The sequence below is a fragment of the Haliotis cracherodii genome, unplaced genomic scaffold (assembly GCF_022045235.1).
Source record: "Haliotis cracherodii isolate W230 unplaced genomic scaffold, xgHalCrac1.p SCAF_14, whole genome shotgun sequence".
In the NCBI taxonomy this organism is placed as follows: Eukaryota; Metazoa; Mollusca; class Gastropoda; order Lepetellida; family Haliotidae; genus Haliotis; species Haliotis cracherodii.
In genome coordinates, this window is record NW_027266269.1 from 33,973,633 (window position 1) to 34,000,763 (window position 27,131).

General features: G+C 38.1%; 1 protein-coding gene across 2 annotated transcripts in view; it reads left to right on the top strand.

Moving 5' to 3' along the window:
* Positions 1-2,392: 2,392 nt before the first annotated feature.
* Positions 2,393-27,131, top strand: part of LOC139461205 (ras-related protein Rab-27A-like) — a 74,618-nt gene continuing 49,879 nt past the window's right edge. Inside the window, exon 1 of one of the 2 annotated variants that reach the window (XM_071242803.1) lies at positions 2,393-2,484. The gene's annotated coding sequence lies outside the window, so the exon portion shown is untranslated. Of the gene's footprint in view, positions 2,485-20,125; positions 20,352-27,131 lie in introns of those variants that run through there. The other variant, XM_071242804.1, reaches the window with a different exon arrangement.

The following is a 27,131-nucleotide window of genomic DNA, read 5'->3' on the forward strand; positions in this document are numbered from 1 at the left end:
GTCGACACGTGACAGAACGCACACCGGGACCGAGCAGCAATTTCCCTGGAGCGGAGACCCCCTTTGTGGCTGCATGCTTCACCGTCGACGTGGTCGTTGGTCCTTTCGTCTGACCTGCGTCATTTCGGGATTTCCTCCCACATCATTCTGACACGCCGTGATGTGACTGGAACATACTGTTCAAAGCGGCGTTTAACCTATCTTACTCGCTTCTATACAGTAAAGTACGTTTATAACGAACACGCTTATAACGAACTGACGGATATAACGAACTGATTTTTTGGTCCCGACCATTTGCTATAGTTATGCTGTATATATGTTTATAACGAACTACGGTTATAACAAACTAAAGTTAGTGGTCACTTCGAGTTCGTTATAACCGTAGTTGACTGTAGTTGTAAAGTGTGTAACGGTTAACTTGGGTTAGTTATGGTATCGATCTGTATCCTACGGACTTCGATAAACGCCGGTTTGAACAGTAGTTCAGTTATATCACGTCGTGTCAGATTAATTTGACAGGAAAGACCGAAGTTCTTTGACGTTTACTACTTTGGTGAAAACCCAAGAGCAGGTATGGTGCTCACAAACCATGCCTCATACTCGGGTGAATCTGGGATTCGAACCCAGGATCATATAGTCTTCAGGTACGTCTAACGGACCCAACTCTGCCCAGCGAAGGCACCGCAGACCAACATGCAAACCATCCAATAGTTAGGGGAAATTCTCGAACTATGTTAGAATGTGTTTTTACATCTTTTACCCATGTACGGGGATGATGATGATGGTGGTGGTGGTGGTGGTGATGGTGATGAGTGAGTATGGTTTTACGCCGCTTTGTGCAATATTCCCGCAATATCATGGCGGGGGACACAAGAAATGCATGGGCTTCAGACATTGTAACCATGTCGGGAATCGAACCTGGGTCTTCGGCGTGACGAGCGAACGTTTTAACCACTAGGCTACCCGACCGCCCTACAATACGAATGGACCCGTGAAATCCATGTCGAATGGGTCTTCAGCAACCCATGCTTCTAAGAGGCGACTAACGGGATCGGGTGGTCAGGCTCGCTGACTTTGTTGATGCATGTCATCGTATTCCAATTGCGTGGATCGATGTTTATGATGTCAATCACTGGATTGTCTGGACCAGACTCGAATAAATAGCTGGAATATTGCTGAGTGCGGTGTTAAACAACAAACAAACTATTTGAATGAGCTACAGATGAGTTTATTGAAATGAACGGTACGTGGATTTTGTGTTAAACAACAAACAATATGGTTGACAAATGCGAGTTGTATGAAAAAGACAGAGATTTTATGTATTCATTCCTTTCTTGTAATATGTTTTATCAATCTCATCAAAATCTGAACTTGTACTCCGATTTCAATTAGATTGATATACTTTACTAGAATTTTAGAAATCCAAAGAATGACTGTTTAATTTGCTATGGCGTGGCAATAGCCACGTTTATCTATTCAACATATCCGTACATTTTTACAGACAATATTACATGACTCCTTGACCCGTGAGGATCTGGGTTAGAATAGCTACGTCATCAGCAACACATGCTTATTGTAAGGGGTGTCTATGCGTGTCGTAAGAGGTGACTAACGGGATCGAATGATGCACGTCATCGTATCCCAGTTGCAAAGATCGATGCTTAATTATGTCAATCCCTAGATTGTCTGATTGAGACTCGATTATTTACAGATCGCCGTCATATACTTGGAATATTGCCGAGTGTGGCGTTATACAACAAAGAAACAAAAGGCATGTCTAGTACATGTGGATTTAGTGACATAGAGATACAGTAACTTGTGTGAAAGATGAGTTTTACAGAGCTGCTTTTAGACCGCCCTGGTAAAATGCCGCCGATCTAAAACAACTCTTTAAATGTCGATCATTGATAACGCTCACGCCGACGTATAATAGTTCACGCAACTATAATGTACTGGTACTAAATCTAAAATGTTTTATAGCATTTATCGACCACGTACTTTACATCGCATGGCGTTCCGTTGTAAAGGATTTCAATACGACACGCACAAATGTCATTTCAACATTGTTTTAATGTATCATATACGCTCTCTCTTATACTGTAAAACAAGTGACAGAAGGTTTATACGCTGGGTTTGTCACAACACGACACGCCCTCAAACAATGACACTTATTGTATCCATAACATAATTATTAACTGGTGTGTCTCCCTATATGCACAGACAATTGCAAATCAATATTCATCCTACATGCAACCATCACCTGTTGCACTGGGAATATATTCCGACACCTCCCACCTGCCACGCGCTGACCCCTGTCACCTATGTCACATGACACAAGATTAACCAATCAGGTTTGTCCACTGACTGCTTCGTCTCTTCCGGAAGTGAGTGTACGGTTTGAGCAGAGAAGACTTGTTTATGTTTGAGGGCTGAACTTCGTCTTGGAATATTCTAAGCAGGTGGAATAGTCTAGCAGCACAAGTAGTAAGTGAATTCTTTTGACAAATTTCACTCATCATTTATTTTCAGCACGATTTACATGTCAGTTCCTCATTGAAATGCAAAGCGGCGTTTAACCACCTGTCAAACTGCTGTCGGTGAGAGTGTATTCAAGAGTCAATATTGTTGGCATGTACTTTTGTGCAGAAGAATGCAATATGGTAAATTCGCATGCACATTTCATGCAGTCAGTCTAATTCATATGTATAGATAAGTAAACGTATCTAAACACTATATATCTCAGAAATGTCCCGGAGACGTTTCCCAGAGACGTTCGAAAGATTGTTTTCACGCTTGGTGATTTCCACGTGATTTTATCTAAAAATAACACTGACCTACTTTCCGTGTTCATTGAACCGTGAGATGATAATTTAAGTTGCTAGATTTTTTTTTCACACAGAACTATGTGTCAGGTTGTTTTCAGAATACATTTAGGGTCCTTGACGTAAAAAAAATCAATTTGTCTGTTGCAGTTAAGAATACGTTTGCAATTAATTTGATCTTTCACGAAGGTAGACTTACTCTGTTTCACCAACAACTATTTTTCGTTTTCCAAGTCGGAGAACAGGTTTGCTATTCGTTTCGTAATGAGTTAGGATAACAAATTTTACACATGTGTAACTATATATATGTGTGTATATGTAAATTTACTATGCGTTCACATGAAAAGCATCTTAGATGTGTAAATAAAGTATGTAAATTGTGTAAGGCACATTTATTGTATATTTGTCATCTTTTTCACAACTTTTGACAGAAAACAGGTTGTTTTCCAATCAAAGTTGAATGAGAGGAGAGTTACTTTACCAAAAATGTTGTCTCCTTGAAACCAAAAGGAAACACCCTTTGCCATACCCGGACGGCGGAAACACAAATACTAGACATATGTAATTACTCATATCCAAGAAATCTTAGATTGGTTCAACGCACTAATGAAGATACTGCATGGTATGCTGTGTAGACGGACGCTCATGAATGCATCACAAGTGACGTCCTAGATCCATTATTTGTGATGCACCATTTGTCTTGTGCAGGATTAGCTTGTAAAGTTTGGAAACACATGCAGCATATTGTGATAAAAATGGAGACACTTTGTGGTAAAATTTGACTGATTGAAGTTTTGTCATTAAGTGGTACACATTAGAAACATCTCTTCTTAACGTACACACTTCTCTATGTGTTTCTGTGATTCATGTTTCTTTTGGCTTAGTATATTAATTCGATCGTCCTCTGACGTTGGCATAAACGTTCACATTGCAACATATACACACAGTTCAAATTTACATTTACATTTGCTCCTGCTCCAGACATATGTAATTTTGCTCGTGGTGTAAATATACACACATGAGTAAACACGTTCTAATGACAAGTATATACACACCTATGCAACTGAGTCATTTTCAAAAGATGTCACTATTTGAGTTTCCAAAATTACAAAATCCAATGGTTGATATAATATCTTTTTTTGGTTTAAATGGAGTAACAAATTTCTGAAGCTGTCAGTAACATCAAATGGAAGTCTTAATGATGCTTTTTTGAAAGAAGAATAACCAGTTACCATGGCAACTGAAACTTGGCTTGTCTTTCCCGTAACAATGTTTGTGTGAATTATTTTGGTTTGAAATTCATGAAAATGCAAAAAGCACATACGAAACATATTTATTTCTTCATATTTTTGTATATTAAACTTGAAGTGAGGATGAAGGGCATTTATTTAGTCTCTTAATGACCAATATGTACTCAGTGTCAATTCTATGAAATACTGTTACCCCTTCAACATAAATATTATGATTTCTAAATTTTCAAGATTTCTTGGAGGTTTTTTATTTGATAAACAAAGATAAACTGTGATCAACTTATGTCTCATTGCGGAAACTAAAGACATATTAAGATATATATATTTTTTAAATGAGTGCGTTATAGGAAAGACATGCATGTTACAGGATTGACTATATTTGTTACAGAAAAGACATTGCAAATTCATATCATCAATATGAAAAGAGTGGTAAAGATTATCTTAAATGTTTCTCATGTACATAATAATGCTTGCAAAAGTAATACCAGTCATTATCTTTTTCAGTTATATTGATAAATTTATTCCAACTTTTTAAAGGATAAATTCTAAAATATGTTACAGTAAGGACAAAGGTTTGTTACATGACAGAACAAATTACCATACAATGACATTTTAGATCACCAAGCAGTTCCCGCATTTTTACTGTAATAGCAAATGTGTTACTTTGAATAACAATGCACATGTTTGTTATATTTATATTTTTAAATGATTAATATGAAGAATGTTACCTATGACCTACATTATAACTGTTACAGGAAAGACCTAAGACGTTACAGTACTGACAATGTGAAACAAAGTTTTGGTCAGTCTAGTTAGTTCACTATCATAAGTAAACAAAGGTTTACCAAACAGGGGTGCCACTAGATATAGTTATTGTTATATTTCCATCTCATTGTGAAATCTCCAGACTGATATGATAGAAGACAGTTATGGTGAAGACAACATTTTGTTACATGAAAGACATTTAGAGAATAGTTTTCATGTCTTTTTATGGTTTCAATGATCAACAATCAAATCCAAAGTTTTTGAGGTTGAGTATTAATTTTACTAATATTGTGAAACACTGAAAGTATTTGGTAAAAGAATTGTGGTATACGTGAGACAATAAAGACTTGGTCAATTCAGAAAATGTCAGAAAACACATGACCTACAATTAGAACACAACTTTCAACTGCAAGTAAGAATCTAAACTACAACCTGGAATGCAACACTTGAAACATCAAGCCATCTAAGAAGAAAGTTGAAAGATTATAGCTGTCTTCCCAAGACATTATACCCCTTCATAGTGGCTTTTAACTGTAGACCAAATGTTATTGTCAACCTCACAATGAGATGATTCTGGAGTCTTCTGTAACTTTGGGATGATTGTCTCCATCACTAGCCTCCTCATCTTCAGCCTTCACCTTCTCTCCATCACTAGACCTCTCATCTTCAGCCTTCACCTTCTTTCCATCTCTAGCCTCCTCATCTTCAGCCTTCACCTTCTCTCTATCACTAGCCTCATCTTCAACCTACACTTTCTCTCCATCACTAGCCTCCTCATCTTCAGCCTTCACCTTCTCTCTTTCACTAGCCTCATATTCAACCTACACTTTCTCTCCATGACTAGCCTCCTCATCTTCAGCCTCCACCTTCTTTCCATCACTATAGTTTCCTCATCTTCAGCCTTCACCTTCTCTCCATCACTAGCCTCATCTTCAGCCTTCACCTTTTCTCCATCACTAGCCTCCTCATCTTCACTTTCTCTCTATTTCTAACAGCATCTTCAGCCTTCACCTTCTCTCCTTCACTAACCACGTTTGGGGTAGATTGTGTGTAGTGGTCTGTTCAAAACATTGGCTAAAGTGTGAATTTGCCAGATTCCCATAAAAGACTTGTCCCTCTTCACTTTGAGGGTTCTGAGTCGAAATATGCTTTGGACTATGTTGTCTGTGAGACAAGTTCCTGGAACATATATGTCAGAATACTGAGCATAATGACGTGGCAAGTTATGTCCCTTTACACTGACATCCTTCCTTTATGCCTTGAGACTGGAAATTTCCATCAAGATCTTTGGCTTCATTGGCAACAAGTTCAGAGACTACTTTCACTGTCATTTCTGCTGCTCTGTCAATTGTCCCAAAAGCAAGTACACTGCCACATGATGGTGAGCAGTTACCATTTGATAACATAGTACAAGGATACAGCTCGCCATTTGTCATTGCCATGGTTAATTTAGTTGTACAGTTCCACTTTGGAGTTGCTTTGTATTCCAGTCAAGCAAACATTGCTATTCAGTAAACCTTCATGAAATCAGCATTAGTGAATTTCAAATTATTTTGATGATGTAATGAAATCTATACATTGTCATACTTGAGTGTTTGTCTTTGCCAACAAAGACCTTTTCAGAAAATAAAGAAGCGTAGAGAGTTGAATTTTAGTGCAGTGAAGAAATGTTTTTCTCCAAAACTCGTATTCTAAAACTTGTTTGACCTTTTAAAATAGAAAATACCCATAAGCTATTAGGTACTTCATGATCACTGCCATGATTCTATATTAAATGTAAAGTTTGTCTTTTCTATAACCATGGTACCATATTAACTCCGAAATCATAAACACTTATTTTAGCAAGCTTAGGAACAAGTAACTAAAATCTCATTGATCCCTTTAGTACAATATATCATCAAACATAACAGAGAGTAGTTACTTTGATTCTGATTGTCTTATGGAAATGTAGAATGTCATTACTGAAGCAAAACTGTCTTTGCCGTAACACATTTCTTATAACAATTAGGTGTTTCAATAATTTTGCATAAAATGATGAAGTGCAAGTTTATCCTACAAACTGCTTGATTGAAATAATTAATTAGAATATTGAAAAAGAACAGAGTAATTTACTTTGCTTCTTTATAACTTTTCAATTGCAAAATGTCATTACAATAACAAAATATGTCTTTACTGTAACACATTTCTTATAAAAACCATATGTTCTGACAATGTTGCTCAAAATGATAAAACACAGCTTTGTCTTTCAAACTGCTGAATAAAAATATTCAGTTGGAATGTTGTAAAAGAACAGAAAGTAATAGTTTTCTTACTTTATAGCTTATTAAGTGAAGAAAGTCATTACCATAACAAAATCTGTCTTAGCTGTAACAGAATTTAGTGTTACAGGAAAGACTGTTACAGGAAAGACAAATCATTAGATAAAAAATTATATTGACTAATTAATGGTCCCTTCATGAAGCTGAATGTTCACACAATTTTCTGTTCATGAATCAGCACATAAACTTGGATCTTGAAATAACTATTTTGCATCTGTTCCATTGAATTATAGCGTTATGGGAAAGACATGAAATGAAAATACTCATCATTTCCTTACCTTTTTGGTTAACTTTTAGTGCTTATTTGTCTCCTGGTGCACATGGCACATCACACTCCTATTGCATAGGAAATGGTACTAGGCATGACAGAAAGTACTGATATCCTTGCATTGGGGATCATTGATTATTCCAAAGTTTTATTGAGTGTTACAGGAAAGACACAAAATCTAAGGACGGTGTTATATATGATTATTATTCAGGAATTATGTCAGTTAGATTGAAATCATACACTGAAATTCCTAAATGAATCTCGTTTTTATAAGATAACCACAGTAATATTATATATATGCCAATATTTATAAAATGACAGTTTCTCAAATTTGAAGCTAAATGCACTGGGACAGCCAAAAATGCACTTTTTACCCATTTAAAACGCATCAAAAACACATAATATGACACAATGATTGAAAATAACCATTTTACTAGATGCATTACTTTGCAGGTGATAATCTATACAAATTGCAATGTCAATATATTTTTTTAAAATTTTTTAATGGGTTCGGACAGAAATAGTGACATCTTTTGAAAATGACTCAACTATGCACACATATGTATAGAGGTGCATGTGAACGGGGTATTAGTAATTCTGGAAATAATGTTAATGTGGAACCAAGAGAAACTGTGAATCACATGACATGCACTTCTCGTAAGCAATAACACAATCATCCACTTCTGTTCAAAACCAAACAAATATCTGTTTACACCTATAAAACCAGCTTTCGACTAACATGTTAAAATTCTGCAGTGTATTTGACGAGTTCTGTGGCAGATAAATGCAAAATTCAGCAAGATAGGTACATTTTTGCATCGAGTGTGCAAAATATTCTGCGACCACAGAATCGCGGAAGATAGCAAAGACTGATAAAATTTAGGTATTTTTTTTCATACAGATACTTACTGGAAATAGGTAAACTTGATCTATAGATTGTTTAGTGATCTTGACATTGCAGAAATTCTGCTTAGACATGCTGTTAATAGTCATAATATAGTATGGTATGTTAATGATAATTAATCCTAAATCATCGAGTTTGTTCTTCCAGAGAATTAGAGGTCAAAATAGGTCTGTGATGCTTGATTCAGGACAACCCTTGTCTGACAACCGTAAAATGTTTATGTCTTGAATCTTAATTGTCATTACTTATAAGATGCCAGACAAATACGCCGACAAATTATCCCGACAATACCAAGCACCTCTATTGGTCCTGCTATCGACCACTGGCTTGCCTGTCAAAAACTTCATTCCTGAGACTATTCCAAACCATGATCCAAAAATAGGGTAGGTTAGTTGTGTTTTAGTTTAAAAAAACCCAGTTATTTGCAGTATTTCAGTAAAAAGCATACTTTAAAGAGTAATAAAAGCTGTGGTGCAACAAATACAAAAAAAACAAAGTTTACAGTCCGCGTGGGAAAACACCATTCTGCAATTTTAGCCTCTTACCCGAAGCCACGGTCCAGTAAAACTATGTTCGGTCTAAACTTGTCCTCCCGGGGCAAGGGAGTTAACTGACTGTAAAAGTCCAGGGCCCCGTTCCTCAAAGCCATCTTAGTACTAAGGTGATCGTAACTCCCATACTTTAACACTGGCTTACGATGACTTTGTGGAATGGTGTCCAGGTTCCACCCTTGTCGAGGGGCGGTCGGGTAGCCCAGTGGTTAAAGCGTTCGCTCGTCACGCCGAAGATCCGGATTCGATTCCCGACATGGGTACAATGTGTGAAGCCCATTTCTGGTGTCCCCCGTTGTGACATTGCTGGAATATTGCTAAAAGCGGCGTAAAACCATACTCACTCACCAATTCTGGGCTCAATAGTAGCGCCACTGGTGGCTATTACGACTTATGCCCAATCTATGTCCCGCCTATTGACCAATCAGATTCCACCTCTCATATCACTTGCATTTGCTTTATAACAAAATGGCTAGGCCCAGTCAAGACAATCTGATCAATAATCAGATCTATTTTGTATTATAAAGGGTTTTACATTGTGAAATGCATTGGATTACGTGAGCACCTTGATTAAAAACATTAACAGATTTGAAAAATATCTGTTGATGCCGAGTTAGTTCTGCATGTGCTTCGCTAATCCAGCAAATGACCGAAATCTGCATGGCAGTTTACAACCCGATGTCTATTTCGTTAAGTGGACTCTTCATAGACTTATTAGTCCAGCCAAAATGTATCTCCAATATTCCAGCTTAGTTTGGCAAGGGTGAAAACTGGACTTTTATAGTCAGTTTACTCCTTTGTCTCAGGTAGAATAACATTCACGATTATAACATTAAATTCTACTGAAAATGATGCTAAGATCTAAGGGTTAGTAGCAGGGGTCTGGAAAATTTAAAATCCCAATCGGACATTTGCATTTAGGCCACACCCCCTTCAAATAGCGTATTTTAGTACGACTTTTCACACACATTACAAGTTGTTACGTATTCATAATATGATGAATTATGAATTGTTTCAATTTATATTGTTTAATTCACCGGGCAATTAATAACAAATAATATCATTTTAGATGTACATGGAAAACATATGTTTATAACGATCTGTTAACGTAGTGAACGGTCTAATTAATATTCATGAGCTATATTCATGAGTCTGCTCAAGTGTACGCGTTGTAACATTTGGATCGAGACTATTATCAATTTTTTTTTTAAACTAAAGATTATTTAAAAACAAGACAGATAATATAATCACAAATACTAAAATATTGTTGATAGCAATAGTTATTTGAATACTTTTTTCATCTTTACTTATTTATTGACCATAAAAAAATTTGATGTCGATCGTCACAGAAAGCAAAATTGCAGTCAATCAAGATTCCATATACGACTAGCTACTGAAAACAATAAAATCTGCAAATCCTCATTGTATGTCAACCAAGTGAAAGTCGTTAGCCACGACTTACAAACTTTGAGGGTTTGGCAGATCCGCTCGACTGATCTGCATCGTCCGACTGGCTGTTGTCACGCTTTCGCTTCTTGTCTGAGGTTACGTATCGTAGCATTGTGAGGATAATGAGGTACATCGATGATGCAAGGTATTTATGTACAGTTGTAAACACCTTTCACTCAAATTAACAAGATGTTTCTCAGTAATTAATCTTTGATTAATCAGTGTCAACTCAGCTTATTGCCTATTACAGTGATTGACCGATTGGACTATCATGTAGGTACGATGTATTTACAGCAATCAAAACAAACAAAGCTTGTCAGTGTAGATAATCTTCATTGTGTTACAACTGCAGACAGAAACTGCTCAGTCCTAACTGTTGATCATATCTGGTCAAAATTTAAGAATGTCCAGACAATACTTTTTAAAATGTCCGGTCAGAACAATTTAAATGTCAAGTAAGCAATATTTTAAACCGGACATTTGAGATTCCCAATCGGACATGTCCGGCGCATATGACGGTTTCCGGACCCCTGGTTAGTAGTCTGAAAAGTTTTTGACAAAGACTGAAACACATTTTGCCTTACAAAATGAAGGGGTGGTTGGGTAGACTAGTGGTTAAAGCATCCGCTCGTCACGCCGAAGACCTGGGTTTGATTCCCCACATGGGTTTAATATGTCAAGCCCATTTCTGATGTCCCCTGCTGTGATAGTGTTGAAATTTTGCTAAAAGCGGCGTAAAGCCATACTCACTCACTCACTCACTCACAATTAAAACTTTTTATCCCCCCCGGCATATAATGCAGGGGGGATATAGCGATCAGCCAGTCTGTCTGTCCGTAATCATTTCCTTTTCCGAGGCAGAATTCCAAAACCATTCAGTGTATTTGATCGAAACTTGGCAAAGCTATCAGGCACATACTGAAGTGGTGCCTTTGGATATTTTTTTTTTACAAATTTTTATTTTTTACAATTTTTATGGAAAGAAGTTGGACCTAGACTCCATTGGGCAACAGGTTCGTTTCCGGGGCAGAATTTGAAAACCATTCAGTGGGTAAACAATGTATGCTTCTAAAAGAACATTCAACTGACATAGAGAATTGCACATTTACTAGTGGTTACTTTACAGACAGCTGCTGGGGGGATATGTCATCTTTCTGATGACTCTTGTTGATTGTGTGGATCATTGCTCATGCTATCAACCACTGGCTTGTCTGGCCCACATTTATTTGTTTATAGGTCACTATTGCTGACAAAAAACTACATACACGATTGCTCTCACAATTGCAAATAGATGCTGATAATGATCCCGCGGGAACAGACGTTTTGGTCTTCTCCTGTTATTAAACCAATTTCCGAAAAGTAATGGGTTTCATTGAGACCATCCTCATCTAAATGCCTGTCTTCATCATGTTGAGGACTGTCTGCTACATCAATTTCTTTCGTTATTGAATCCACATTATCCCTTAGGAAAAGCTAGTGCATTTCCATGGCAACACATATTTTTACCAGTGGTTATCAGAAGCAGGGATCATCTTGTTTGTTATATTGTAATAAGATATCAGTTTCATAATGGAATGTAAAGATCTATGGCTGTATGTACAGCCAAACTGACAATGATGGCGTCTATTTGTTGTATTTCATATGGAATAATTAGGGATAAATCTAGCTGCAGCTTTTTCCCATCAGCACAGCCATATAGTTCCAGTCTTGTTGGCATGGTAATCTTGCCTGATTATGCTTTGATGGATCACTGTCAGTCTCAGCCCAAACTACCAGCCAGAAAGTGTCTCTTGGCACCATTTTCGGTAGATGTTTGTGTTATTACTGTATCCACTGTATTTACTACCCTGCTGCTATAAGCGCCCCAGGTCAACTTTTAGATCAGTCTGTAAGTAAATTTTCTACATGTTATAAGCATCCCAACAAAGCCTGAAAATTGATGTGACAGTTGGTGGCACGGATGGCCCAGTCGTCTAAGGCGCTGTGATTCGCTGTGCAGAGTTGCGTCCCTTGGGCACGCCAGAAACCTATGATTGTGGGTTCATATCCCGGTTCGCCCCGATTATGTTTCTAGGTTTGTCTGCACCATACCCGTGCTCGTGGGTTTCACCGAAGTGGTAAACGTCTGTGACCTGTGTCACTTCGGGCTTTCCTCCCACATTAAGCTGACACGCCGTGATATAACTGGAATACTGTTAAAAGCGGCGTTTAACCCAACTCACTCACTCACTCACTCACTCACTCACATGACAGTCCATGTTTTCCTGAGTAAATTACAGGTTTTTTTTGACAGAAAACTGCAGTGAAGGAGAGTAATATAATTGCCGTCGAATATAATTGAATATGTTTAGTTTGTTCACCACCGCTCCATCTCTGAAAATAAATTTCCCTCGTCATGCTCTTCGCAGGGATTATCCTGGAAATCTTTATTTATGAGAAGAAAATCTCTCCTGGCCGAAAATCAATGCGATTCTTTGGCATGTGGGGATATTTTTTGTCCTTAATCAGTTGAAAGTATTTGATTATCGTTATTTGTGATACGATTAATGTTACTAGGTTACACAGAGGTATCCTCACGTCCTATTTCTTGAACACTTAATTATTCAACTGCGAATATTTAAAAATGTGTATATTATTGGATAATGAACATTGTCAACTGAAATATAAATGAATAATAATTGCATTAATATTTCTGTATTTCTGTTCATTGTCAACTTTAGGAGGAATTATTTACGAGTACAATTGTAGATCGTTTGAAAGACTTGTCCACCACGTAAATCAGGATATTTTTGAATCTATAAAGATGTGACATTTCAGTATAGATCCTTACATGATCGTCAAGCAAGGGTAGTCATAGACATGATACTTGCTTGTGCTCTTATCTGTGGTGGGCGGTCGGGTAGCCTAGTGGTTCAAGCGTTTGCTCGTCTCACCGAAGACCCGGGTTCCATTCCCGACATGGGTACAGTGTGTAAAGCCCATTTCTGGTGTCCGCCGCCGTGATATTACTGGAATATTGCTAAATGCGGCGTAAAACCATACTCACTCACTCTTATCTGTGGTCCTTAAGCCATTTTTTTCAATGCACACTGCCGATTTACTTTGGCAGTGTCGAGAATGGCACAATGGATGAAAATATTTACGTTTTCACTAATAATTTTATGTACTAATTTGGGTATGGTTTAACAGTTATTAAGAAAACATTTAAGATAAGAATCAAAATTTCTACTCGGTGTGAGACTGTGATCAGTACTTTTATCGGGAAGCAAAAAATAGCGATCCATCGATGCACAAGTGAATCCTCCCACCACTACTACATAGAGCGTCCGTGGTTCAGTCCCCCAGCCACGTCTTACCAAAAGACGTTAAAAGATGGTACTTGTTGTTACCCTGTCTGGCGCTCGGCATTAAGGGGCTAAAACAAGGACTGGTCGGCTCGGAGTCAGTATACTGTATCTGAGTGGGGTATTCATGTTAAACTGCGGCATCATATCTCAGTGTGCTAGCACTATAAATCGGCATCAGTCCGGACTAGTACAAGCAGCCACACACACACATACACGTGCATGCACGTCGCTATATAAGTGCAATAATCTTGGACGCGACGTTAAACCCCATTTCACCTCACCTTTTACCAAACGACGTTAGATGGTACTTGTTGTTACCCTGCCTGGCTCTGGCAGTAGGGGCTAAAACAAGGATAGGGCAGCTCAGAGTCAGTATACTGTGTCTGAGTGGGTTATTCATGTTAAACTGTAACCCTATCAAAGTAAAGAGTAAAGTAACATAAAGAATAAAATAATAAATAATATATGTTTGTGCAAATTTGATTTTATCTAACTTCACAATGTTAGGATTTTTTAGAAATCTGTGCTATAATATACCACTCAAACTTAACATAGGGATGATCAGAGATGTCATTCTGTTTAAATATATACCGTATTCGACGTAATTAGCGCTCAGTGTGCTCTCAAGATTAGAAATAGGGGGCTCTCATTAGAATATAATTTTGGTAAGAAAAATAACAGAGTTGAAAGATTGTAAATTTCGTGGTTTATACTAAGAGTCTGAAATGATACAAAAGAAAATTCTGTGTGTATTATACACGACAGATATATTTTCCAGAATTTAATTGTCCATAATTAAGGTTGCATATAACACACAAGTGCATATACATAATACACGAATAAATAAGTCTTGTGTACATTGATCAATTGGAAGGGGTGCTAATTGGGATTGTTCACTCGCCAATATATTGGCAAATATCGCCGTGGGCGCTTATTAGAGCAAGGCGCTTATTACATCTAATACGGTATACACTTGGCATGATCAGTGTTACCATTTACCGGTTATCATCGTAATTACCATATTTTTACCAGTCACATTAGCCTTGGACCAGTAATTCATGTGACTGCCAGTCCCTGTGGACCGGCAAATTAAGTGCCTTATAAATCTTTGCTGTTGAACAAAACATTGGCGATAATCTGTAAAGTATATTTTCCTAACAAGGTCAGCTTGTCTGTTATGATCAAGGTTTCCTGTTGTCTATTTTTAGTGCAGGGAAATAACATTACTCTTTGCTTCAAGGTTAAATATCCACTTGGAGAGATTTAGTCTCGAACCAAAGTGAAACATTTCAGGGAAAACGAAAACTGCGACTGAACTTTGTGTGAATGACATGTAGATCTAAGTTATTTCAGAGATGATGTCATATTACCCATGAACGTACACTCCGTTGACCATGATGTTGAAAGAATTGAAACCAGGTAATTTTTATGCATTTTTTATTTGTTAAAAGTTTGGGCTGACCAAAATTTAAGGGGGGACTGGTAATTTTTAGAGTTGACAGTCCACTGGCACTGACAGTATCAAAAGCCGACAGAAACAGAGATTAGGGAAAGATAAACATATGCCTATCAAAAAGAGACCACTGTATTAGCAATGAACAAAAAGATATATTTGGGAGGTGTGATATTGAATGAAGTGCGCCTGGATTCTTGTAGTGAGAAGCCATTGTGAGATTTGTTGTTAGGAGCACTAGGCTATTATCTGTACCAACATGGAGACGTGATTGTGGAGTGTTGATTGAGGGAATACTGTATCAAGTCCATTGCGGAAATTGCCCAGCTCACTATGCCAACATGGATACCATGTATGTACAGCTAGTATACAGGGTTTTAAGTCCCGAGTAAATTTGTTCACGTTCTCATTTCAGCATTGTGTTGTAATAGTGTACAGAAGATTAGAACTGTATTTATTTAACCTTAAAGTTAGTGCAACAAAAGCCACGTTTGACAATTTATATTGTGTAGCTGTCGGGAGGGATATAGATAAACATGTTGTCAATGATTTTGTGTCCAAATGTTTGATATGATCATGCTGACTTTCCATACTGGTCGTTTATTGGGAGTGGGGTGGGGTGGGGTGAGGGGTTTGGTAGGGTGGGGTGGGGTTTGGTAGGGTGGGGTGGGGTGATTTTAGGACTGTATTATTTTGCTGACACCTCAACACTCCCCACCCATTTTGTGTAACCGTTCTTTTGATGCCACACACCAAATATGTTGTAGTATTTATTTATGGCAGGGATAGAAGTGATGTCATTTTCAAGTTAACCACGGGACTCCAGAGGTACAGATCAGCTGCATATTTGCGTAAAATACCCTCAAATATTCAAAACCCAATTACTTTCAATAAACTTGTGTACAGAAACACAGGCATTAAATGAAAAGCTCAAATGAACAAAAACAGCATGCGTTCATACCCAGTGAAGCTTTTTCAGCATGTGTACAAAGGAGCTAATTTCCGTAACAGAATTACGAGATAATTTACTTTCCAAGTCAAACCTACCGGGTATATATTTAGAACAGTTATATACATCTAAAACATTTTTTTAAAATCTTAAAATGTTCATGGACTTTGGGAAAAACCCAATCGAGTGATGAATGGATTAAAATAGACACCCTAGAGTAAAAATGCAATTGCTCTAAAGGTTATCTGAAGCTCTGCACCTTCAGAAACAGTGAACTTCATTTCACAATGAACTGTGTGAGAATTACATGAATTAAGCAGTTATAAATTTGAAACTTTGCCACTTCCATTTCATCGGGATTGGACCTGTGAAGATCTGGATTGAACCTATGAAGATCAGGATTGGACCTGCGAAGATCTGGATTGGACCTGCAAAGATCTGGGTAGAAGATAGGTCTTCAGCAACCCATACTTGTCTTTAGATGACTAACGGGATCGGGTGGTCAAGCTTGCTGACTTGGTTGATGCATGTCATTGTATCCCAATTGCGTGGAACGACTGTCAGTGTCATACAGCTTGACGGTGAGGTGATGTATGGACTGGGATAATACTGACAGGCCTGCCGATTTGCCCGAGGTAGTGGCTCTTTTTTCATGCATCTATGCTGCCTGTTCCTGTAGAGTCTTTCATTGATGAAGCAAGTGCCTACAGCACCCTTGAAAACTTGGTGTATAATTTACTATACTGCCCCATAAGCCTAAGGCAAGTAAATGCTGCAATAAACTATCCTTGTTGTCTAGTGTCAATTGAGATTGTTAATCTCTGTGTCTATTCTAGCTTGTTCAAATTAATTGACAAATAGCATGTACATATATATGTGTGTGTCGCTGTCATTTCCAGCTCTTAAACAATGGCAGATTAACATGGATGTCTATAATATGCCTTCCATAGTTATCGCATGAAGCTCCCTGCTCAAACACACGCCCCGACCAACTTCTAGACCAATCTGTAAGAAATATTTGTTCGCAGCACCCTTGAATCAATACTATATGAGACTGACAATTTACAGAACAGTCTGTTTTTTTTTCTTTTGTATACTACATGTCCCGTGAAGATCTGGGGTAGAATAGCTCTTCAGCAACCCATGCTTGCCGTAAAAGGTGACTATGCTTGTCGTAAGAGTCGACTAATGGAATAGTCTTGCTAACTTAATTGGTTGATGCATATCATCGAATCCTAATTGCGTGGATCAATGCTCATGATGCCAATCACTGGATTGTGTGGTCCAGACCCTCCTCATATAGCTGGTGTATTGCTGAGTACAAAAACAAACATACGAACACAGGGCTCCAGATAACATTTTGAGCAATTTAGTTTTTACTCGAAGGTTTCTATTTTAATTGGGTTATTACATTTTTCATCGGGTAACCATTTTTGTTCACTCATCTGTTCATCACTCTATTGGGTCTTTCCAAAAATGAGGAAGCATTTTGAGATTTAGAAAAGAATATGAAATGATGTTTTAGATGTATATAATGGTTCTAAATACAGGCTTGACTCGGAATGTAGATTAGCTCGTAATTGTGGAAATTAGCTCCGTTGTACGCATGCTGAAAAAGCTTCATTGGGTATTTACGCGTGCTATTTTCAAACTTGAGTTTTTCAATCAATACATGCGTTTCTGTACGAAAGTCAATTGAAAGTAATTGGGTTTTGAATATTTTGGGGGGTTATTTTACAGAAATATGCAGCTTATCTGTAACTCTGCAAATATTTTGTCACATAAAGCAGAAGTTAAAGTTTCATCAAGGTTTTAACTAAGTTAGTTCGCTACTGGGCTAAAGGGATGATGCTCTGCCCTTTAAGCATGTTTAGTATTCTAGATGCTCATGAAATGTCATGTTGAAGGGCAAGCCGCGTCTAAGTGATCTCTGGTCCTTATGCTGTCTGTATCTGCTGCCCAGAGCTCCAGATAATACCTGAGCCATTGAGTGTTTACTCACATTTCATCCTTCACAATGGGTCTTCAGCAACCCATGCTTGCCATAAAAGGCGACTATGCTTGTCGTAAAAGGCAACTAATGGGATCGGGTGGTCAGTCTTGCTGACTTGGTTGATGCATGTCATCGATTCCAATTGCGTGGATCGATGCTCATGATATATATAACTGGATATGACTCGATTTTTGGGTGAGTGCGGCGTTACAAAACAGACAAACAAACAACATATTTTGATCATGTAATGTAATCTTCTTCACCAATTTTAGAGTGAAATGGCATCATAAAAAATATGTACACAGAAACAATTATGAACATGATAAACAGATTTCTCCGTTGTTTTAATCATTTATGCCCAAAACAAGAATACTTATCAAGAATGCTTATGTTTATAGTAACCAAGGCTACCAACCATCCTATCATTTCATTGGTAACTCTGAAGTTTTTGTCACAGGTCGTGATTAGTTGTCAGGAAGTTACGATTTCATTCTGTTCTACCTGAGGGGCGGTTTGGTAGCCTAGTGGTTAAAGCGTTCGCTTGTCACGCCGAAGACCCGGGTTCGACATGGGTACAATATGTGAAGCCCATTTCTGGTGTTCTGGTGGGAAATCTGTATATGGCTTTTTACATCTTGATATCCAGTAAACAATCTTAAACAGAAGTTTCAAAGTGTCTCTTTGTTGTGATAGTAACTGCATGAGTGACTGTTCTAGTGGTAGGGGCGGTCGAGTAGCCTAGTGGTTAAAGCGTTTGCTCGTCACGCCGGAGACCCGGGTTCGAATCCCGACATGGGTACAATGCGTGAAGCCCATTTCTAGTGTCCCCCGCCGTGATATTGCTGGAAAATTGCTAAAAGCGGTGTAAAACCAAACTCACTCACTCACTCACTGTTCTAGTGGTAATTGTGAAGAATTACTTCAGCAAGTTCAATGCATTCAGACCTGTGTATCTCACTATTTTCATGAACTTTTGTTTCTTTGATTCTAAAATATTTGCAACCAGTTCTAAAAGTATTCAGTTTTCCACTTTTTTTACCGGCTGCCCTGCACGTGTGGTGGGAAATGTTGCCTGCACAGGGTGCAACCTGGCAACAAAACAGAGCTACAGATAAGCTGCGTATTTGCGTAAAATACTCCCCCAAAATATTCAAAACCCAATTACTTTCCATGATCTTGCGTACAAAAACGTGTGCATTAAAGGAAAAACTCATATATATAAAAACAGCTCGCGTAAATACCCAATAAAGCTTTTGTATCATGCCTACAATGGAGCTAATTTCCGAAACACAGTTATGAGCTAATTTAATTTCTAAGTCAAGCCTATATATTTAGAACAGTAAATAATGATAAATGGATGAATGAAATAATATTGGTTACCCAAAGAAAAATGTTATAACCCAATTAAAATAGAAACCCTAGAGTAAAAATTCAATTGCTCAAAAAGTTATCTGGAGCTCTGATAAAAATAACCTGCACTTGCAATGTTTTACATGCACTGGTGCAGCTTGGATATAGCGAAAAATGTTATAACCCAATTAAAATAGAAACCCTAGAGTAAAATTCAATTGCTCAAAAAGTTATCTGGAGCTCTGATAAAAATAACCTGCACTTGCAATGTTTTACATGCACTGGTGCAGCTTGAAAATAGCGAATATAGCAAAATCAATCCTTGGACAGGAGGATGAGTACTTTTCATCAATGTTAAACCTTGTAAAATATTGTTATTTTTTTACATATTATTTTAACCAGTACATATTTGTATTGGGGTGTTTCAAGACTCAATAATAGAATCTCCTCATGATAACACTCAAGGCGACTAAATTTAAACAACAAAAAACGATTCACTGCTTGATCTTAAAGTTCACGCCCACAAACCAGCGGGAAGACAGGAGAGCTTCCTGGCTCCCTGGCTATTCCACCTGTCGCCAGCTGTGAGTTGTCCCTCAATGGTGGAGCTGCTGGTTTATCAAGCGGTCAGGGCCATCGACCTATAACCTACAGGCTTATTGCCATTTAATGTGAACCTGTTACGTAATATGTCAGAGCTCTTTCAAAGGCTGGAGTGTTTTGATGGACAAGCGTATGGAGTACATTGTGAATATTGATGGGGAGAGTTCTGATGAATTGACAGCCAGTGTGTGTGGGTGGTTCCATTTGATTGTATATTTACCAGCTGGATATGTTGTGTTTAGCTTACTGTAGACTTTGAGTAATCAATTGTGACGGTTTGGAGTTGAGAACGGATCATTACAAGTTCAACTGGATAGACTGATTTTCAGGTATGTTTTTTCTGAGTGTGTAGCTGTGTGTGACTTTGGCCACTAGTCCAAGCCAGAGTCTAGTAAAAGTCTAAGTGGTCTCGTCAGCTCACTTGATAATCACACAGTCCATATGGTAGCACTGAGATGTACTATTATTAAATGATGCTGAGAGCCAGTAGACATAAATGTACTTCGCACAGACAGATGTAGGAAGTCGAGATTTGAACGGAGCTCGAGCGACCACGGAGATTCAAGTATGTGCTCTTACAGATACTTTGCATTATTTCTAAGTTTTCTTTTACCATGTTTACCATTTACAGACAAAATAGTATTGTTTTCAAAATGAGTTTGTTCACTGGGTTTCAGATTACCGTATTTGACGTATTAAGCGCCCTGGGCGCTCTCAAAATTAGAAATAGGGGGCTATTATTAGAATATAATTTTGGTGAAAAAAACAGATGAAAGATAAATTTCGTGGTTTATGCTGACAGCCTGAAATGTTTAAATGAAACAGATATATATTTCCAGAATTTAATTCCCCATAATTAACGGTGCATTTAACACACGAGTGTGTATTATACGCAAACAAATAAGTCTTGTGTACATTGATCAATAGGAAGGGGTGCTAATTGGGATTCTTCACTGGCCAATATATTGGCGAATATCGCCGTGGGTGCTTATTAGAGCGGGGCGCTTATTGCGTTGAATACAGTAGTTCATATTATGGGACATTGACTGATTGTTGCCCAAAATGTCCTGTAGTTACTTTGAAAAATAACAGAATCTTAGCATGCTAATATCTACAGAGAAAATAGTCAGATGAATGCATTCACAGAGTTTCAGATTAGTTCATTTTTAAGAATATTTACTGATTGTAATCCATAATATCCAATAGATATTTTCAAATTTGGTAGAGATATGGAAGAATGTCATATCAAACGTTGATTAAATCTTGAAAATGGCCAAATGTCATATTCCTGCACGAAATTCTTAGGGTCTTGGTGTCCTTGAGATCTGCTGCTATAGTATGTTTGTTTGTTTGTTGGTTTGTTGTTAAACGCCGCCCGCACCAGGCGATATTCCAGCTATATGACCGCGGTCTCTAAATATTTAAGTCTGGACCAGACAATCAAGTGTTTGTTATCATAAGCATCAATCCACACAATTGGGATACGATGACATGCATCAACCAAGTCAGCGAGCCTGACCAGTCAATTGCCTCTTACGACAAACATATTCAGACCAGTGGCACATTGGCCAAACCTGTGCCCAAGGTTTTCAAAGAAGTGGAGATCTTTATGTTCAATGCCAAGGCTGTCACTCTGTTCTCTTCTAGAGTTGTGTTCTTGTGTAGAAAAGTCTTTTGAAGATTTTGTGATTTAATTTCCAAAGATGGCTATCATTAGCCAGGTGACATTGTCAGTTCGACACGAAGATTCTGACAGGGATGCATTGACTTTCATCCTGATTTTGTGGGGCACGGGTGGCCCAGTCGTGTTAGGTGCCGCAATTCATTCTGTAAAGTTGTGTCTGTTGGGCACGCCAGAAACCTGTGATTGTGGGTTTGACTCCTGGTTCGCCCCGATTATGATATAAGGCTTGTCAGCACAATACTCGTGCTCGTGCGTTTCACCGAAGTGGTAAACATCTGAGTCCTGCATCACCTTGGGCTTTCCTCCCACATGAAGCTTACACGTCTTGATATATACGGAATACTGTTCAAAGCTGCGTTAAACCAAACTCACTGTTTCTTATTTTGAAACATAAGGACAAATAACATTCACAAGCTTCATGGTTAGTGTTAAATAAACATGTAAAAAGGCTCCGAACATAATTTACCATCCTACTTTGTAAAAGAAATGCCTCTGAAAACAGCTTAAAAGAAAACATGACAAATGACATTTGGCGTGTCGTAATTGTAAGCATGGTTATATGTTCTTGTTGTAATGGCAATGTGGGGCAGACATACACTTGCAGTGTGGAGGTCGCACCTTTAGGGTGAAATGTCAAGTCATCTGCATTGTAAACATCGTTCAGTTTGGTGAATACACTCTGGGAGGACAAATAGATTCATGAAGAAATGCTGACATTTCCTGACATTTCCCGCTCATTGTACGCTTGTGTCCAGACAGCAGACGTAGAGGTGAAAACATTGATTACAGAGACAGCTGTTTTTGTTCATTTTTTTAAGTCCACCTTATATACAGCTGGTACAGTGTTCCCTCGCTATGGCACCTTTCAATATTGTGCTAACTTGGTTATAGCGTGGTAAAGCATGCATCCAAAAATCTGCTTACATTTTTTATATACTCAGGTTTTACACTGACACAATGTTTTCCCTATCTCAAAAAACATTATCAGCTGATCACTGCGAGCACTGCGAGCACTGCAAGCACCTAACACCGTAATTACCAAGAACAAATCCGAACTGAAGTACGCAATTAATCCATTATTGTACTATCTGGTGTTCGTTGTATATCTGGACTTTTGTTTGTGATATATTTCATTTATTTTATTCATAATTTCATTTAATATTGTTTCCATTAATTTGGAGAAATCGTGTGTGAAGTGATCAGTAGATCGGCCAACTCACCGTTATGCATATACATTAAAACAGAAATATGTGTACACAAGTTGTTACATATTGAACTACTAGAGACTATGTATATACATAATGATGTAAAATATTAAGAATATGACAATTGATATATCTCTATTTGCAAAGGTTATCTTGACAAACACATTAAATGAACATGCAAATACTAGTTGTGGGACAATACACCGATGCATCGGGGGAATGCGATTTTTGACTTCTTGATACAAGTATCGATCATAGTCACACACTATGTAAAAACTGACCCGTGAAGATTTCCGGGGTAGAATAGATCCTCAGCAACCCATGCTTGCCATAAAAGGCGATTATGATTGTCGTAAAAGGCGACTGACGGGATCGGGTGGTCAGACTCGCTGACTTGGTTGATGCATGTCAGCATGACCCAAAGATGTGATACTCTTATCTAAGTAGACCATCTCCTTGGTCTAGTGGGTAGGGTGTCTGCAGGTCAGTTCTATCTCCTGGCTGTGACAGCCTGACCCCACGATGTGATACTCTTATCTAGGTAGACCATCTCCTTGGTCTAGTAGGTAGGGCGTCTGCAGGTCAGTTAGATCTCCTGGCTGTGACAAACCAAAAGACAAATTTAAAATTTGTACTTGTTTTTACCCTGTCTGGCACTCGTTACACAATACATTTTGCCAGGGCTACAGTCAAACTATTCCAAATCGGACATTTGGACCTATCTCTTGAGACCTACACTGGGTACCCGGGTAGAGTTGGGTAATAGGGGTGTGGGTACCCGGGTAGTAAATTTGGACTTGTCCCAGCCCTAATGATAACAGGTTGTATTACACAGGCAACAGACTACGGAAAGACCTCTACAATAATCTCCACACTGTCAGTATAGGCACAATCTGTAATCGTACGAAATTATCCATTACGGTGAAGGGTCAGTTCAAATGGACGATAATGTCCCTTGGGCGCCATTAATGCCTGACCAGGGTTTGTACAACACTGTCCCTCTCCTTCCCACCGACATAATCGCTTTATGATAGCTCTTCAGTGCTGGACATTCTACTCCACTGCCATATAATAGGCTGTAGTAGTTCCACAGGAATGTTTCTGTAGGCTGTGTGTTGTCGTCTGTACAGTGAGAAAATCCACCAGTTGTCCTGTAAACATTGTAAATGACATAGATCGTAATGATCTAGGTCTGATTTCTCATTGGTCCCAAAGGACTAACCCTTATATTTGGGAGATTTTAGTTTGACAAATACATGTTTTGGCGGAGTTTTTTTTCACAATGTAACATTTTTGTGACTGACCCAGACGGACATATATTTTACTTTGTGAAACGTTGAGAATCTAGGAAGACATCTGACTGTTTTAATGGAGCAACAATTATCACAATATTGTTAAACCCGTGAAGATCTGGGGTAGAACAGGTCTTCAGCAACGCATGCTAAAAGGTAACTATGATTGTCTTACGAGGCGACTAATGGGATCGGGTGGTCAGGCTTGCTGACTTGGTTGATGCATGTCATCAGTCCCAATTGCGTGGATCGATGCTCATGATGTCAATCACTGAATTGTCTTGTCCAGACTTGATTATTTTTGACCACCATCATATAGCTTGAATATTGCTGAGTGCGGCGTTAAACAACAAACAAACAAACAAACAAACAAAGGGAGGGAAACACTGAGCATGCTTTGTTGAGAAAAGAATTATCTGAATAATTGAGTTGTATTTTTTTGAATGTATCCTATACCTGCGTATTCATGTGAGCTAGACTGCCTCATGTTTCATAACATGTTGAATACATTCTCATAACTGGTATTTCGACTCAATGCCATCATTGAGGGATAGCAGTGTTGTACATACTTTCAGGGTTAGAAACTAACAGTTTTAGACCACTAGTTCTTATAATGATAACATATAGCAAAACCCTTAAAAAAGGCCACTTTCTACTAGTCCTTATGATACCTTTACCATTTGGCTGTTTGGCTTGGACTACAGGGCGAGTGCCAATTTCTAACGCTGCTATTATCTGAGTGCTATTACCATTGATTACTAGTTGTTGTTGATGTCAATCTGTTGCTTATCTCAACATATCATGTACATGTATATACCTCTCATTCAGAGCTATAGATGACATGTTGGCTATTTGGGTATTTTACCCAGGGGTTTAATTTTGATTGAATATCCACAAGTTTTAGAGTGTATTCAAATTGTTTTTACCCACCTGTTTCTTGATATTTTGGTATTTAACTTAAAACCTGTTTTGTAACAATCCCTGTAAATCATTTTAACTATATCCACGATTATGTTTCTAGGTTTGTCAGCACCATACCCGTGCTCGTGGGTTTCACCGAAGTGGTAAACGTCTTGAGACCTGCATCACTTCGGGCTTTCCTCCCACATTAAGCTGACACGCCATGATATAACTGGAATACTGTTAAAAGCGGCATTAAACCCAACTCACTCACTCACTCATTATAACTTTATGAATAATAGTATACCCGTCTGCGTCTGCTTGCGACTCCTTCTCTGGAAAGCATTTTTTTGTTTTTAAAACATAGCATTGTAAGAAAGGCGTTATTGTTTTAATTACCAATTCGGATTAATTAAAATACAACATGTACATTGATTAGGCACGATGTGCTTTTTAACTGGCATCCATCAGTATGTTTGTCACAGAAGCTTTTCCGAATGTAACTGTCGGTAAATAAATTCATCTAACAGTTGTCTTATACTGTGATATACACATTGATTCTATTTCAATAGCATATTTATTGTTTTTGTTGCATATTTAATACGCTAGGATGTGATTTGTCTGGGTGTTTTAGTTTATTTAATGCATATTTTACGCAAATACGCAGCTTATCTCGAGCTCTGCTTTCATCACTTGGTTGTGGTCCTCTAGCTTGATGACGGTGTTAGGGGCGGTCGGGTAGCCTAGTGGTTAAAGTGTTCACTAGTCACGCTGAACACCTTGGTTTGACTCCCGACATGGGTACATTGTGTGAAGCCCGTTTCTGGTGTCCCCCGCCTTGATATTGCTGGAATATTGCTAAAAGCAGCGTATAACCATATTCATCCATCATCATGATGACGGTGTTAGAATCTAGATCAAAACGTTGCTGAATACAATAAACAAGAAGTTGTTACCCATAAAGTTGTACGTTGTCATAGTTACTTGAGTTGGTTTATTCTTGCAAAATTCATCACTTTAGAGTTTCTTACGGCATTAAGATTACGTGTTGTGATATAACTAAAATACAGTTTAACGTGATGCTAAACACAACTCACTCACTCGCACTAGGACCATTTATCATAATGCTTATCATTATCATCATGACTGGGGTATATGCAAGTTTATTTAGCAGTTTTAATACAGTTACCATGGTAACCTGTGTTATCATACCCAAATTACAGGTTATTGTGATCTCAAAATGGTCAAATTTTCTTGTCAAGTTTGGGACACATTTACATCGTGGAGAAGTCAGTGCCGTCTACCAGAAAACAGGATCAATTTGTACCTAAAAATATATCAAAATGGCTTGTTTGTGAAACTGTTGCTATGGGAATCAGAATGGGTTATTACCAGAATCTTAACCTATTTATTAAGAGGAAGTGGCGTCTGATTCACTCATCTTTTGAGTGACTTGGCTAGGTTGGGACCACCCTACTTGCAGTGTTCCACGGTAACACTGGTCCGCTGATCAAATCGAGAATATTTTCTTAAGGACAACAAATTAAAAGGTGATCCAGTGTTTTTTGTTTTTATGACAAATGGATGTCAGGGTTAGAACTAAAATCAAAAGTTTTACTTACCCGGGTAATGATCAAATGACCTTGGAATGTTAAAAACAATAGGAAAAATTGGAAATTTATTGCCCGCAGTAAATTGAACTAGCCCAAGGCTAACGGGCTAGTGTTGACTTCTAGCCATGTATGTGTTCTACATTCTATTTGGGAAACGTTGACCTGTTGGAAACAAATAAACCTCGGAAGTTAACCAGCATTAACTTGTTCTTTTATTACTGTAATTTGGTAAACATTGAGCTTGTTTGCTTTTTTGTATGTTGTTTAACGCCGCACTCAGCAATATTCCAGCTTCATGACTGCGGTCTGTAAATAATCAGGTCGGGTCCAGACAATCCAGTGATTGACATCATGAGCATCGATCCATGTAATTTCGATATGATGACATACGTCAACCAAGTCAGCGAGTCTGACC